Source organism: Ambystoma mexicanum, assembly GCF_040938575.1.
Source record: "Ambystoma mexicanum isolate Mex_15411 chromosome 12 unlocalized genomic scaffold, UKY_AmexF1_1 Mex_chr12_unloc.1, whole genome shotgun sequence".
Classification (NCBI taxonomy): Eukaryota; Metazoa; Chordata; class Amphibia; order Caudata; family Ambystomatidae; genus Ambystoma; species Ambystoma mexicanum.
Window position 1 is genome coordinate 5622399 of NW_027182322.1, and position 16002 is coordinate 5638400.

The 16002-nt window shown below is 45.7% G+C and overlaps 6 non-coding genes across 6 annotated transcripts; all 6 read left to right on the forward strand.

Annotated features, from left to right (window-relative positions):
- The first annotated feature begins 1246 nt into the window (after nt 1–1246).
- On the forward strand, nt 1247–1318 carry TRNAH-GUG (transfer RNA histidin (anticodon GUG)). Its single transcript has one exon. It is a non-coding gene; the product is annotated as a tRNA-His (tRNA).
- A 2280-nt stretch (nt 1319–3598) lies between these two features.
- On the forward strand, nt 3599–3670 carry TRNAH-GUG (transfer RNA histidin (anticodon GUG)). The gene has a single exon. It is a non-coding gene; the product is annotated as a tRNA-His (tRNA).
- Nucleotides 3671–5951: 2281 nt separating this feature from the next.
- Nucleotides 5952–6023, forward strand: TRNAH-GUG (transfer RNA histidin (anticodon GUG)). The gene has a single exon. It is a non-coding gene; the product is annotated as a tRNA-His (tRNA).
- A 2287-nt stretch (nt 6024–8310) lies between these two features.
- TRNAH-GUG (transfer RNA histidin (anticodon GUG)) lies at nt 8311–8382 on the forward strand. Its single transcript has one exon. It is a non-coding gene; the product is annotated as a tRNA-His (tRNA).
- A 4273-nt stretch (nt 8383–12655) lies between these two features.
- TRNAH-GUG (transfer RNA histidin (anticodon GUG)) lies at nt 12656–12727 on the forward strand. The gene has a single exon. It is a non-coding gene; the product is annotated as a tRNA-His (tRNA).
- Nucleotides 12728–14887: 2160 nt separating this feature from the next.
- Nucleotides 14888–14959, forward strand: TRNAH-GUG (transfer RNA histidin (anticodon GUG)). The gene has a single exon. It is a non-coding gene; the product is annotated as a tRNA-His (tRNA).
- The last annotated feature ends 1043 nt before the right edge of the window (nt 14960–16002 follow it).

Consider the following 16002-nt stretch of genomic DNA (forward strand, 5'->3'; position numbering starts at 1 on the left):
GCATCCCTGCATGAGGGTGAGACAGGGAGGAGATATGATCCCCGTATGAAGCCGAGAGAAGGAGGAGGCGTGAACGTGCATCCATGTATGCGGGCGAGACAGGAAGGAGCATTGGTCATGCATCCCTGCATGAGGGTGAGACAGGGAGGAGATATGATCCCCGTATGAAGCCGAGAGAAGGAGGAGGCGTGAACGTGCATCCATGTATGCAGGCGAGAAGGGAAGGAGCATTGGTCATGCATCCCTGCATGAGGGTGAGACAGGGAGGAGATATGATCCCCGTATGAAGCCGAGAGAAGGAGGAGGCGTGAACGTGCATCCATGTATGCGGGCGAGACAGGAAGGAGCCTTGGTCATGCATCCCTGCATGAGGGTGAGACAGGGAGGAGATATGATCCCCGTATGAAGCCGAGAGAAGGAGGAGGCGTGAACGTGCATCCATGTATGCGGGCGAGACGGGAAGGAGCATTGGTCATGCATCCCTTCCTGAGGGTGAGACAGGGAGGAGATAAAATCCCCGTATGAAGCCGAGAGAACGAGGAGACATGAACGTGCATCCATGTATGCGGGCGAGAAGGGAAGGAGCATTGGTCATGCATCCCTGCATGAGGGTGAGACAGGGGAGGAGATAAAATCCCTGTATGAAGCCAAAAGAACGAGGCGGCATGAACATGCATCCTTGTATGCAGGTGCGACATGGAGTCATCATGAACATGCATCCCTTTATAAGGACATAACATGGAGAACGCATGAACATGAATGCCTGAATTTTATGGTGGTGGCCTTCGGGTGATTTGGCACGTGCAATTGGTGAAGAGCACTTCTCCTGCGCAAAAAAATAAATGTACTATTAGCACCCCGGAGGGAGCCTCTGCACTTCTTATAGGGAGAAAACTCTGCAATGGAAGGGGACAGGGTCAATAACAGCTGTAAACTCTCACAAGACCATCACTGCTCTCACACTTTCCTGCTCTCAGGCTGGCGGGCCATTATCGGCCCTGGCTGCCGCACGATTGCCAGGTTTGTGTAACTATATTATTTCTAATTGGCTCCACTTTGATGACTTTCATTTGGATTCTGACTTGATTATTGAGATCTTAAATAAGTGACTGGGGATCAGGTGTCCACTTATTCTCATGGATAACATCACAACCAACCTTTAATTCAAACATGAGTCATGACATCACAGATGGAGTACAGCTTATGATAGAGGTGGAACGTCACATTGTAGCAGCCCAAGTAGTTCGCCGTGATCGTATAGTGGTTAGTACTCTGCGTTGTGGCCGCAGCAACCTCGGTTCGAATCCGAGTCACGGCATTGCGGTGAGGCAATGTCACGGCAGTTGGGCAGATATTTTAGAATTTCCATTAATACATTGGCAATCTCTGTGGAGGACTGAAACAATTCGATATGTCCTGTTACTGTTATGAACCTTTTGTTTCTTTAATGCTCTTTGCACACTTTTTCATCGGGTGACTGTAATGTATTTCAACCAAATCTAATTAAGAGCGCATTATGTGGTGACATTTGCAGTACATGAAACATTATAACACTGCCATTTACGTCAATAACCACTAGCTTGATTAAGACATATGTATTGCTGCGACAGTATTTCCCAGTTACAAATGGGAATAAAAACAACATCCGCGAGGGATTGAACCAACGACATTTAACTGATGTTGCCAATGGAGCGCGTTACAGAGAGCGCAATGTCCCGCCTTTACAGTCACATGCTGATGATAATACAGATGTTTAAATAAACAGGCATATCTGTGGACTTGTGGTCTTTCTACATTGGGACTCATAGTCTAGTCCTAGGCTATTGTAGGCACTGGCGTATCTTTTAGTGGAATGAGAGGCATTCTGTAGTCGCGTGAAAGGACCTTTCAAGTCAATCTGATCTGTATTGTCCTGTGAAAAAAAGCGTTCTTAGACACAGTGAGGAGTTTTTGGGGATAATGGGAAAATAATTTCCAACTAAATGACAGGAATTTCTTAGTCCAATCATGAGGTGTGCTAGGCTTTTTTGTACTGTGGCGGAAAGAGAGAGAGTATAACAGTCATTATAAATAAAGGGCCAAGGAAGTGACAGTTTATGGAAGGAACAATTTGCACATAGTTTTAGAATGTGGTCAGGAGGAGGACAATGTGCTTACACATATGAAACATTAGAAGGTAGACATTATGGAAGCACATATATTTCTTTATTTTTATTGTATTTGGGGAGAGGGGGTTAATATAGCACGTCCAATGTGGAAAAGTGCTTTTCATAGCACCTTGCAGGTGGGCGACATCTAGAGCTGTGCGGTAGCCACCCATGCTCCAGACGTCAAAGAGAACAAGAAGTTACACATGTTGGAAGTGAGGGTGAGACATTGAGGAGATATGATCCCCGTATGAAGCCGAGAGAAGGAGGAGGCGTGAACGTGCATCCATGTATGCAGGCGAGAAGGGAAGGAGCATTGGTCATGCATCCCTGCATGACGGTGAGACAGGGAGGAGATATGATCCCCGTATGAAGCCGAGAGAAGGAGGAGGCGTGAACGTGCATCCATGTATGCAGGCGAGAAGGGAAGGAGCATTGGTCATGCATCCCTGCATGAGGGTGAGACAGGGAGGAGATATGATCCCCGTATGAAGCCGAGAGAAGGAGGAGGCGTGAACGTGCATCCATGTATGCGGGCGAGACAGGAAGGAGCCTTGGTCATGCATCCCTGCATGAGGGTGAGACAGGGAGGAGATATGATCCCCGTATGAAGCCGAGAGAAGGAGGAGGCGTGAACGTGCATCCATGTATGCGGGCGAGACGGGAAGGAGCATTGGTCATGCATCCCTTCCTGAGGGTGAGACAGGGAGGAGATAAAATCCCCGTATGAAGCCGAGAGAACGAGGAGACATGAACGTGCATCCATGTATGCGGGCGAGAAGGGAAGGAGCATTGGTCATGCATCCCTGCATGAGGGTGAGACAGGGGAGGAGATAAAATCCCTGTATGAAGCCAAGAGAACGAGGCGGCATGAACATGCATCCTTGTATGCAGGTGCGACATGGAGTCATCATGAACATGCATCCCTTTATAAGGACATAACATGGAGGACGCATGAACATGAATGCCTGAATTTTATGGTGGTGGCCTTCGGGTGATTTGGCACGTGCAATTGGTGAAGAGCACTTCTCCTGCGCAAAAAAATAAATGTACTATTAGCACCCCGGAGGGAGCCTCTGCACTTCTTATAGGGAGAAAACTCTGCAATGGAAGGGGACAGGGTCAATAACAGCTGTAAACTCTCACAAGACCATCACTGCTCTCACACTTTCCTGCTCTCAGGCTGGCGGGCCATTATCGGCCCTGGCTGCCGCACGATTGCCAGGTTTGTGTAACTATATTATTTCTAATTGGCTCCACTTTGATGACTTTCATTTGGATTCTGACTTGATTATTGAGATCTTAAATAAGTGACTGGGGATCAGGTGTCCACTTATTCTCATGGATAACATCACAACCAACCTTTAATTCAAACATGAGTCATGACATCACAGATGGAGTACAGCTTATGATAGAGGTGGAACGTCACATTGTAGCAGCCCAAGTAGTTCGCCGTGATCGTATAGTGGTTAGTACTCTGCGTTGTGGCCGCAGCAACCTCGGTTCGAATCCGAGTCACGGCATTGCGGTGAGGCAATGTCACCGCAGTTGGGCAGATATTTTACAATTTCCATTAATACATTGGCAATCTCTGTGGAGGACTGAAACAATTCGATATGTCCTGTTACTGTTATGAACCTTTTGTTTCTTTAATGCTCTTTGCACACTTTTTCATCGGGTGACTGTAATGTATTTCAACCAAATCTAATTAAGAGCGCATTATGTGGTGACATTTGCAGTACATGAAACATTATAACACTGCCATTTACGTCAATAACCACTAGCTTGATTAAGACATATGTATTGCTGCGACAGTATTTCCCAGTTACAAATGGGAATAAAAACAACATCCGCGAGGGATTGAACCAACGACATTTAACTGATGTTGCCAATGGAGCGCGTTACAGAGAGCGCAAGGTCCCGCCTTTACAGTCACATGCTGATGATAATACAGATGTTTAAATAAACAGGCATATCTGTGGACTTGTGGTCTTTCTACATTGGGACTCATAGTCTAGTCCTAGGCTATTGTAGGCACTGGCGTATCTTTTAGTGGAATGAGAGGCATTCTGTAGTCGCGTGAAAGGACCTTTCAAGTCAATCTGATCTGTATTGTCCTGTGAAAAAAAGCGTTCTTAGACACAGTGAGGAGTTTTTGGGGATAATGGGAAAATAATTTCCAACTAAATGACAGGAATTTCTTAGTCCAATCATGAGGTGTGCTAGGCTTTTTTGTACTGTGGCGGAAAGAGAGAGAGTATAACAGTCATTATAAATAAAGGGCCAAGGAAGTGACAGTTTATGGAAGGAACAATTTGCACATAGTTTTAGAATGTGGTCAGGAGGAGGACAATGTGCTTACACATATGAAAAATTAGAAGGTAGACATTATGGAAGCACATATATTTCTTTATTTTTATTGTATTTGGGGAGAGGGGGTTAATATAGCACGTCCAATGTGGAAAAGTGCTTTTCATAGCACCTTGCAGGTGGGCGACATCTAGAGCTGTGCAGTAGCCACCCATGCTCCAGACGTCAAAGAGAACAAGAAGTTACACATGTTGGAAGTGAGGGTGAGACATTGAGGAGATATGATCCCCGTATGAAGCCGAGAGAAGGAGGAGGCGTGAACGTGCATCCATGTATGCAGGCGAGAAGGGAAGGAGCATTGGTCATGCATCCCTGCATGACGGTGAGACAGGGAGGAGATATGATCCCCGTATGAAGCCGAGAGAAGGAGGAGGCGTGAACGTGCATCCATGTATGCAGGCGAGAAGGGAAGGAGCATTGGTCATGCATCCCTGCATGAGGGTGAGACAGGGAGGAGATATGATCCCCGTATGAAGCCGAGAGAAGGAGGAGGCGTGAACGTGCATCCATGTATGCGCGGCGAGACAGGAAGGAGCCTTGGTCATGCATCCCTGCATGAGGGTGAGACAGGGAGGAGATATGATCCCCGTATGAAGCCGAGAGAAGGAGGAGGCGTGAACGTGCATCCATGTATGCGGGCGAGACGGGAAGGAGCATTGGTCATGCATCCCTTCCTGAGGGTGAGACAGGGAGGAGATAAAATCCCCGTATGAAGCCGAGAGAACGAGGAGACATGAACGTGCATCCATGTATGCGGGCGAGAAGGGAAGGAGCATTGGTCATGCATCCCTGCATGAGGGTGAGACAGGGGAGGAGATAAAATCCCTGTATAAAGCCAAGAGAACGAGGCGGCATGAACATGCATCCTTGTATGCAGGTGCGACATGGAGTCATCATGAACATGCATCCCTTTATAAGGACATAACATGGAGGACGCATGAACATGAATGCCTGAATTTTATGGTGGTGGCCTTCGGGTGATTTGGCACGTGCAATTGGTGAAGAGCACTTCTCCTGCGCAAAAAAATAAATGTACTATTAGCACCCCGGAGGGAGCCTCTGCACTTCTTATAGGGAGAAAACTCTGCAATGGAAGGGGACAGGGTCAATAACAGCTGTAAACTCTCACAAGACCATCACTGCTCTCACACTTTCCTGCTCTCAGGCTGGCAGGCCATTATCGGCCCTGGCTGCCGCACGATTGCCAGGTTTGTGTAACTATATTATTTCTAATTGGCTCCACTTTGATGACTTTCATTTGGATTCTGACTTGATTATTGAGATCTTAAATAAGTGACTGGGGATCAGGTGTCCACTTATTCTCATGGATAACATCACAACCAACCTTTAATTCAAACATGAGTCATGACATCACAGATGGAGTACAGCTTATGATAGAGGTGGAACGTCACATTGTAGCAGCCCAAGTAGTTCGCCGTGATCGTATAGTGGTTAGTACTCTGCGTTGTGGCCGCAGCAACCTCGGTTCGAATCCGAGTCACGGCATTGCGGTGAGGCAATGTCACCGCAGTTGGGCAGATATTTTACAATTTCCATTAATACATTGGCAATCTCTGTGGAGGACTGAAACAATTCGATATGTCCTGTTACTGTTATGAACCTTTTGTTTCTTTAATGCTCTTTGCACACTTTTTCATCGGGTGACTGTAATGTATTTCAACCAAATCTAATTAAGAGCGCATTATGTGGTGACATTTGCAGTACATGAAACATTATAACACTGCCATTTACGTCAATAACCACTAGCTTGATTAAGACATATGTATTGCTGCGACAGTATTTCCCAGTTACAAATGGGAATAAAAACAACATCCGCGAGGGATTGAACCAACGACATTTAACTGATGTTGCCAATGGAGCGCGTTACAGAGAGCGCAAGGTCCCGCCTTTACAGTCACATGCTGATGATAATACAGATGTTTAAATAAACAGGCATATCTGTGGACTTGTGGTCTTTCTACATTGGGACTCATAGTCTAGTCCTAGGCTATTGTAGGCACTGGCGTATCTTTTAGTGGAATGAGAGGCATTCTGTAGTCGCGTGAAAGGACCTTTCAAGTCAATCTGATCTGTATTGTCCTGTGAAAAAAAGCGTTCTTAGACACAGTGAGGAGTTTTTGGGGATAATGGGAAAATAATTTCCAACTAAATGACAGGAATTTCTTAGTCCAATCATGAGGTGTGCTAGGCTTTTTTGTACTGTGGCGGAAAGAGAGAGAGTATAACAGTCATTATAAATAAAGGGCCAAGGAAGTGACAGTTTATGGAAGGAACAATTTGCACATAGTTTTAGAATGTGGTCAGGAGGAGGACAATGTGCTTACACATATGAAACATTAGAAGGTAGACATTATGGAAGCACATATATTTCTTTATTTTTATTGTATTTGGGGAGAGGGGGTTAATATAGCACGTCCAATGTGGAAAAGTGCTTTTCATAGCACCTTGCAGGTGGGCGACATCTAGAGCTGTGCAGTAGCCACCCATGCTCCAGACGTCAAAGAGAACAAGAAGTTACACATGTTGGAAGTGAGGGTGAGACATTGAGGAGATATGATCCCCGTATGAAGCCGAGAGAAGGAGGAGGCGTGAACGTGCATCCATGTATGCAGGCGAGAAGGGAAGGAGCATTGGTCATGCATCCCTGCATGACGGTGAGACAGGGAGGAGATATGATCCCCGTATGAAGCCGAGAGAAGGAGGAGGCGTGAACGTGCATCCATGTATGCGGGCGAGACAGGAAGGAGCATTGGTCATGCATCCCTGCATGAGGGTGAGACAGGGAGGAGATATGATCCCCGTATGAAGCCGAGAGAAGGAGGAGGCGTGAACGTGCATCCATGTATGCAGGCGAGAAGGGAAGGAGCATTGGTCATGCATCCCTGCATGAGGGTGAGACAGGGAGGAGATATGATCCCCGTATGAAGCCGAGAGAAGGAGGAGGGGAGGAGGCGTGAACGTGCATCCATGTATGCGGGCGAGACGGGAAGGAGCATTGATCATGCATCCCTTCCTGAGGGTGAGACAGGGAGGAGATAAAATCCCTGTATGAAGCCGAGAGAACGAGGAGACATGAACGTGCATCCATGTATGCGGGCGAGAAGGGAAGGAGCATTGGTCATACATCCCTGCATGAGGGTGAGACAGGGAGGAGATAAAATCCCTGTATGAAGCCAAGAGAACGAGGCGGCATGAACATGCATCCTTGTATGCAGGTGTGACATGGAGTCATCATGAACATGCATCCCTTTATAAGGACATAACATGGAGGACGCATGAACATAAATGCCTGAATTTTATGGTGGTGGCCTTCGGGTGATTTGGCACGTGCAATTGGTGAAGAGCACTTCTCCTGCGCAAAAAAATAAATGTACTATTAGCACCCCAGAGGGAGCCTCTGCACTTCTTATAGGGAGAAAACTCTGCAATGGAAGGGGACAGGGTCAATAACAGCTGTAAACTCTCACAAGACCATCACTGCTCTCACACTTTCCTGCTCTCAGGCTGGCGGGCCATTATCGGCCCTGGCTGCCGCACCATTGCCAGGTTTGTGTAACTATATTATTTCTAATTGGCTCCACTTTGATGACTTTCATTTGGATTCTGACTTGATTATTGAGATCTTAAATAAGTGACTGGGGATCAGGTGTCCACTTATTCTCATGGATAACATCACAACCAACCTTTAATTCAAACATGAGTCATGACATCACAGATGGAGTACAGCTTATGATAGAGGTGGAACGACACATTGTAGCAGCCCAAGTAGCTTGCCGTGATCGTATAGTGGTTAGTACTCTGCGTTGTGGCCGCAGCAACCTCGGTTCGAATCCGAGTCACGGCATTGCGGTGAGGCAATGTCACGGCAGTTGGGCAGACATTTTAGAATTTCCATTAATATATTGGCAATCTCTGTGGAGGACTGAAACAATTCGATATGTCCTGTTACTGTTATGAACCTTTTGTTTCTTTAATGCTCTTTGCACACTTTTTCATCGGGTGACTGTAATGTATTTCAACCAAATCTAATTAAGAGCGCATTATGTGGTGACATTTGCAGTACATGAAACATTATAACACTGCCATTTACGTCAATAACCACTAGCTTGATTAAGACATATGTATTGCAGCGACAGTATTTCCCAGTTACAAATGGGAATAAAAACAACATCCGCGAGGGATTGAACCAACGACATTTAACTGATGTTGCCAATGGAGCGCGTTACAGAGAGCGCGAGGTCCCGCCTTTACAGTCACACGCTGATGATAATACAGATGTTTAAATAAACAGGCATATCTGTGGACTTGTGGTCTTTCTACATTGGGACTCGTAGTCTAGTCCTAGGCTATTGTAGGCACTGGCGTATCTTTTAGTGGAATGAGAGGCATTCTGTAGTCGCGTGAAAGGACCTTTCAAGTCAATCTGATCTGTATTGTCCTGTGAAAAAAAGCGTTCTTAGACACAGTGAGGAGTTTTTGGGGATAATGGGAAAATCATTTCCAACTAAATGACAGGAATTTCTTAGTCCAATCATGAGGTGTGCTAGGCTTTTTTATACTGTGGCGGAAAGAGAGAGAGTATAACAGTCATTATAAATAAAGGGCCAAGGAAGTGACAGTTTATGGAAGGAACAATTTGCACATAGTTTTAGAATGTGGTCAGGAGGAGGACAATGTGCTTACACATATGAAACATTAGAAGGTAGACATTATGGAAGCACATATATTTCTTTATTTTTATTGTATTTGGGGAGAGGGGGTTAATATAGCACGTCCAATGTGGAAAAGTGCTTTCCATAGCACCTTGCAGGTGGGCGACATCTAGAGCTGTGCAGTAGCCACCCATGCCCCAGACGTCAAAGAGAACAAGAAGTTACACATGTTGGAAGTGAGGGTGAGACATTGAGGAGATATGATCCCCGTATGAAGCCGAGAAAAGGAGGAGGCGTGAACGTGCATCCATGTATGCAGGCGAGAAGGGAAGGAGCATTGGTCATGCATCCCTGCATGAGGGTGAGACAGGGAGGAGATATGATCCCCGCATGAAGCCGAGAGAAGGAGGAGGCGTGAACGTGCATCCATGTATGCAGGCGAGAAGGGAAGGAGCATTGGTCATGCATCCCTGCATGGGGGTGAGACAGGGAGGAGATAAAATCCCTGTATGAAGCCGAGAGAACGAGGAGACATGAACGTGCATCCATGTATGCGGGCGAGAAGGGAAGGAGCATTGGTCATGCATCCCTGCATGAGGGTGAGACAGGGAGGAGATAAAATCCCTGTATGAAGCCAAGAGAATGAGGCGGCATGAACATGCATCCTTGTATGCAGGTGTGACATGGAGTCATCATGAACATGCATCCCTTTATAAGGACATAACATGGAGGACGCATGAACATGAATGCCTGAATTTTATGGTGGTGGCCTTCGGGTGATTTGGCACGTGCAATTGGTGAAGAGCACTTCTCCTGCGCAAAAAAATAAATTTACTATTAGCACCCCGGAGGGAGCCTCTGCACTTCTTATAGGGAGAAAACTCTGCAATGGAAGGGGACAGGGTCAATAACAGCTGTAAACTCTCACAAGACCATCACTGCTCTCACACTTTCCTGCTCTCAGGCTGGCGGGCCATTATCGGCCCTGGCTGCCGCACGATTGCCAGGTTTGTGTAACTATATTATTTCTAATTGGCTCCACTTTGATGACTTTCATTTGGATTCTGACTTGATTATTGAGATCTTAAATAAGTGACTGGGGATCAGGTGTCCACTTATTCTCCTGGATAACATCACAACCAACCTTTAATTCAAACATGAGTCATGACATCACAGATGGAGTACAGCTTATGATAGAGGTGGAACGACACATTGTAGCAGCCCAAGTAGCTCGCCGTGATCTTATAGTGGTTAGTACTCTGCGTTGTGGCCGCAGCAACCTCGGTTCGAATCCGAGTCACGGCATTGCGGTGAGGCAATGTCACGGCAGTTGGGCAGATATTTTAGAATTTCCATTAATACATTGGCAATCTCTGTGGAGGACTGAAACAATTCGATATGTCCTGTTACTGTTATGAACCTTTTGTTTCTTTAATGCTCTTTGCACACTTTTTCATCGGGTGACTGTAATGTATTTCAACCAAATCTAATTAAGAGCGCATTATGTGGTGACATTTGCAGTACATGAAACATTATAACACTGCCATTTACGTCAATAACCACTAGCTTGATTAAGACATATGTATTGCAGCGACAGTATTTCCCAGTTACAAATGGGAATAAAAACAACATCCGCGAGGGATTGAACCAACGACATTTAACTGATGTTGCCAATGGAGCGCGTTACAGAGAGCGCGAGGTCCCGCCTTTACAGTCACACGCTGATGATAATACAGATGTTTAAATAAACAGGCATATCTGTGGACTTGTGGTCTTTCTACATTGGGACTCATAGTCTAGTCCTAGGCTATTGTAGGCACTGGCGTATCTTTTAGTGGAATGAGAGGCATTCTGTAGTCGCGTGAAAGGACCTTTCAAGTCAATCTGATCTGTATTGTCCTGTGAAAAAAAGCGTTCTTAGACACAGTGAGGAGTTTTTGGGGATAATGGGAAAATCATTTCCAACTAAATGACAGGAATTTCTTAGTCCAATCATGAGGTGTGCTAGGCTTTTTTATACTGTGGCGGAAAGAGAGAGAGTATAACAGTCATTATAAATAAAGGGCCAAGGAAGTGACAGTTTATGGAAGGAACAATTTGCACATAGTTTTAGAATGTGGTCAGGAGGAGGACAATGTGCTTACACATATGAAACATTAGAAGGTAGACATTATGGAAGCACATATATTTCTTTATTTTTATTGTATTTGGGGAGAGGGGGTTAATATAGCACGTCCAATGTGGAAAAGTGCTTTCCATAGCACCTTGCAGGTGGGCGACATCTAGAGCTGTGCAGTAGCCACCCATGCCCCAGACGTCAAAGAGAACAAGAAGTTACACATGTTGGAAGTGAGGGTGAGACATTGAGGAGATATGATCCCCGTATGAAGCCGAGAAAAGGAGGAGGCGTGAACGTGCATCCATGTATGCAGGCGAGAAGGGAAGGAGCATTGGTCATGCATCCCTGCATGAGGGTGAGACAGGGAGGAGATATGATCCCCGTATGAAGCCGAGAGAAGGAGGAGGCGTGAACGTGCATCCATGTATGCAGGCGAGAAGGGAAGGAGCATTGGTCATGCATCCCTGCATGAGGGTGAGACAGGGAGGAGATATGATCCCCGTATGAAGCCGAGAGAAGGAGGAGGCGTGAACGTGCATCCATGTATGCGGGCGAGACGGGAAGGAGCATTGATCATGCATCCCTTCCTGAGGGTGAGACAGGGAGGAGATAAAATCCCTGTATGAAGCCGAGAGAACGAGGAGACATGAACGTGCATCCATGTATGCGGGCGAGAAGGGAAGGAGCATTGGTCATGCATCCCTGCATGAGGGTGAGACAGGGAGGAGATAAAATCCCTGTATGAAGCCAAGAGAATGAGGCGGCATGAACATGCATCCTTGTATGCAGGTGTGACATGGAGTCATCATGAACATGCATCCCTTTATAAGGACATAACATGGAGGACGCCTGAACATGAATGCCTGAATTTTATGGTGGTGGCCTTCGGGTGATTTGGCACGTGCAATTGGTGAAGAGCACTTCTCCTGCGCAAAAAAATAAATTTACTATTAGCACCCCGGAGGGAGCCTCTGCACTTCTTATAGGGAGAAAACTCTGCAATGGAAGGGGACAGGGTCAATAACAGCTGTAAACTCTCACAAGACCATCACTGCTCTCACACTTTCCTGCTCTCAGGCTGGCGGGCCATTATCGGCCCGGGCTGCCGCACGATTGCCAAGTTTGTGTAACTATATTATTTCTAATTGGCTCCACTTTGATGACTTTCATTTGGATTCTGACTTGATTATTGAGATCTTAAATAAGTGACTGGGGATCAGGTGTCCACTTATTCTCCTGGATAACATCACAACCAACCTTTAATTCAAACATGAGTCATGACATCACAGATGGAGTACAGCTTATGATAGAGGTGGAACGACACATTGTAGCAGCCCAAGTAGCTCGCCGTGATCGTATAGTGGTTAGTACTCTGCGTTGTGGCCGCAGCAACCTCGGTTCGAATCCGAGTCACGGCATTGCGGTGAGGCAATGTCACGGCAGTTGGGCAGATATTTTAGAATTTCCATTAATACATTGGCAATCTCTGTGGAGGACTGAAACAATTCGATATGTCCTGTTACTGTTATGAACCTTTTGTTTCTTTAATGCTCTTTGCACACTTTTTCATCGGGTGACTGTAATGTATTTCAACCAAATCTAATTAAGAGTGCATTATGTGGTGACATTTGCAGTACATGAAACATTATAACACTGCCATTTACGTCAATAACCACTAGCTTGATTAAGACATATGTATTGCAGCGACAGTATTTCCCAGTTACAAATGGGAATAAAAACAACATCCGCGAGGGATTGAACCAACGACATTTAACTGATGTTGCCAATGGAGCGCGTTACAGAGAGCGCGAGGTCCCGCCTTTACAGTCACACGCTGATGATAATACAGATGTTTAAATAAACAGGCATATCTGTGGACTTGTGGTCTTTCTACATTGGGACTCATAGTCTAGTCCTAGGCTATTGTAGGCACTGGCGTATCTTTTAGTGGAATGAGAGGCATTCTGTAGTCGCGTGAAAGGACCTTTCAAGTCAATCTGATCTGTATTGTCCTGTGAAAAAAAGCGTTCTTAGACACAGTGAGGAGTTTTTGGGGATAATGGGAAAATCATTTCCAACTAAATGACAGGAATTTCTTAGTCCAATCATGAGGTGTGCTAGGCTTTTTTATACTGTGGCGGAAAGAGAGAGAGTACAACAGTCATTATAAATAAAGGGCCAAGGAAGTGACAGTTTATGGAAGGAACAATTTGCACATAGTTTTAGAATGTGGTCAGGAGGAGGACAATGTGCTTACACATATGAAACATTAGAAGGTAGACATTATGGAAGCACATATATTTCTTTATTTTTATTGTATTTGGGGAGAGGGGGTTAATATAGCACGTCCAATGTGGAAAAGTGCTTTCCATAGCACCTTGCAGGTGGGCGACATCTAGAGCTGTGCTGTGGCCACCCATGCCCCAGACGTCAAAGAGAACAAGAAGTTACACATGTTGGAAGTGAGGGTGAGACATTGAGGAGATATGATCCCCGTATGAAGCCGAGAAAAGGAGGAGGCGTGAACGTGCATCCATGTATGCAGGCGAGAAGGGAAGGAGCATTGGTCATGCATCCCTGCATGAGGGTGAGACAGGGAGGAGATATGATCCCCGTATGAAGCCGAGAGAAGGAGGAGGCGTGAACGTGCATCCATGTATGCAGGCGAGAAGGGAAGGAGCCTTGGTCATGCATCCCTGCATGAGGGTGAGACAGGGAGGAGATATGATCCCCGTATGAAGCCGAGAGAAGGAGGAGGCGTGAACGTGCATCCATGTATGCGGGCGAGACGGGAAGGAGCATTGATCATGCATCCCTTCCTGAGGGTGAGACAGGGAGGAGATAAAATCCCTGTATGAAGCCGAGAGAACGAGGAGACATGAACGTGCATCCATGTATGCGGGAGAGAAGGGAAGGAGCATTGGTCATGCATCCCTGCATGAGGGTGAGACAGGGAGGAGATAAAATCCCTGTATGAAGCCAAGAGAATGAGGCGGCATGAACATGCATCCTTGTATGCAGGTGTGACATGGAGTCATCATGAACATGCATCCCTTTATAAGGACATAACATGGAGGACGCATGAACATGAATGCCTGAATTTTATGGTGGTGGCCTTCGGGTGATTTGGCACGTGCAATTGGTGAAGAGCACTTCTCCTGCGCAAAAAAATAAATTTACTATTAGCACCCCGGAGGGAGCCTCTGCACTTCTTATAGGGAGAAAACTCTGCAATGGAAGGGGACAGGGTCAATAACAGCTGTAAACTCTCACAAGACCATCACTGCTCTCACACTTTCCTGCTCTCAGGCTGGCGGGCCATTATCGGCCCTGGCTGCCGCACCATTGCCAGGTTTGTGTAACTATATTATTTCTAATTGGCTCCACTTTGATGACTTTCATTTGGATTCTGACTTGATTATTGAGATCTTAAATAAGTGACTGGGGATCAGGTGTCCACTTATTCTCATGGATAACATCACAACCAACCTTTAATTCAAACATGAGTCATGACATCACAGATGGAGTACAGCTTATGATAGAGGTGGAACGACACATTGTAGCAGCCCAAGTAGCTCGCCGTGATCGTATAGTGGTTAGTACTCTGCGTTGTGGCCGCAGCAACCTCGGTTCGAATCCGAGTCACGGCATTGCGGTGAGGCAATGTCACGGCAGTTGGGCAGACATTTTAGAATTTCCATTAATACATTGGCAATCTCTGTGGAGGACTGAAACAATTCGATATGTCCTGTTACTGTTATGAACCTTTTGTTTCTTTAATGCTCTTTGCACACTTTTTCATCGGGTGACTGTAATGTATTTCAACCAAATCTAATTAAGAGCGCATTATGTGGTGACATTTGCAGTACATGAAACATTATAACACTGCCATTTACGTCAATAACCACTAGCTTGATTAAGACATATGTATTGCAGCGACAGTATTTCCCAGTTACAAATGGGAATAAAAACAACATCCGCGAGGGATTGAACCAACGACATTTAACTGATGTTGCCAATGGAGCGCGTTACAGAGAGCGCGAGGTCCTGCCTTTACAGTCACACGCTGATGATAATACAGATGTTTAAATAAACAGGCATATCTGTGGACTTGTGGTCTTTCTACATTGGGACTCGTAGTCTAGTCCTAGGCTATTGTAGGCACTGGCGTATCTTTTAGTGGAATGAGAGGCATTCTGTAGTCGCGTGAAAGGACCTTTCAAGTCAATCTGATCTGTATTGTCCTGTGAAAAAAAGCGTTCTTAGACACAGTGAGGAGTTTTTGGGGATAATGGGAAAATCATTTCCAACTAAATGACAGGAATTTCTTAGTCCAATCATGAGGTGTGCTAGGCTTTTTTATACTGTGGCGGAAAGAGAGAGAGTATAACAGTCATTATAAATAAAGGGCCAAGGAAGTGACAGTTTATGGAAGGAACAATTTGCACATAGTTTTAGAATGTGGTCAGGAGGAGGACAATGTGCTTACACATATGAAACATTAGAAGGTAGACATTATGGAAGCACATATATTTCTTTATTTTTATTGTATTTGGGGAGAGGGGGTTAATATAGCACGTCCAATGTGGAAAAGTGCTTTCCATAGCACCTTGCAGGTGGGCGACATCTAGAGCTGTGCAGTAGCCACCCATGCCCCAGACGTCAAAGAGAACAAGAAGTTACACATGTTGGA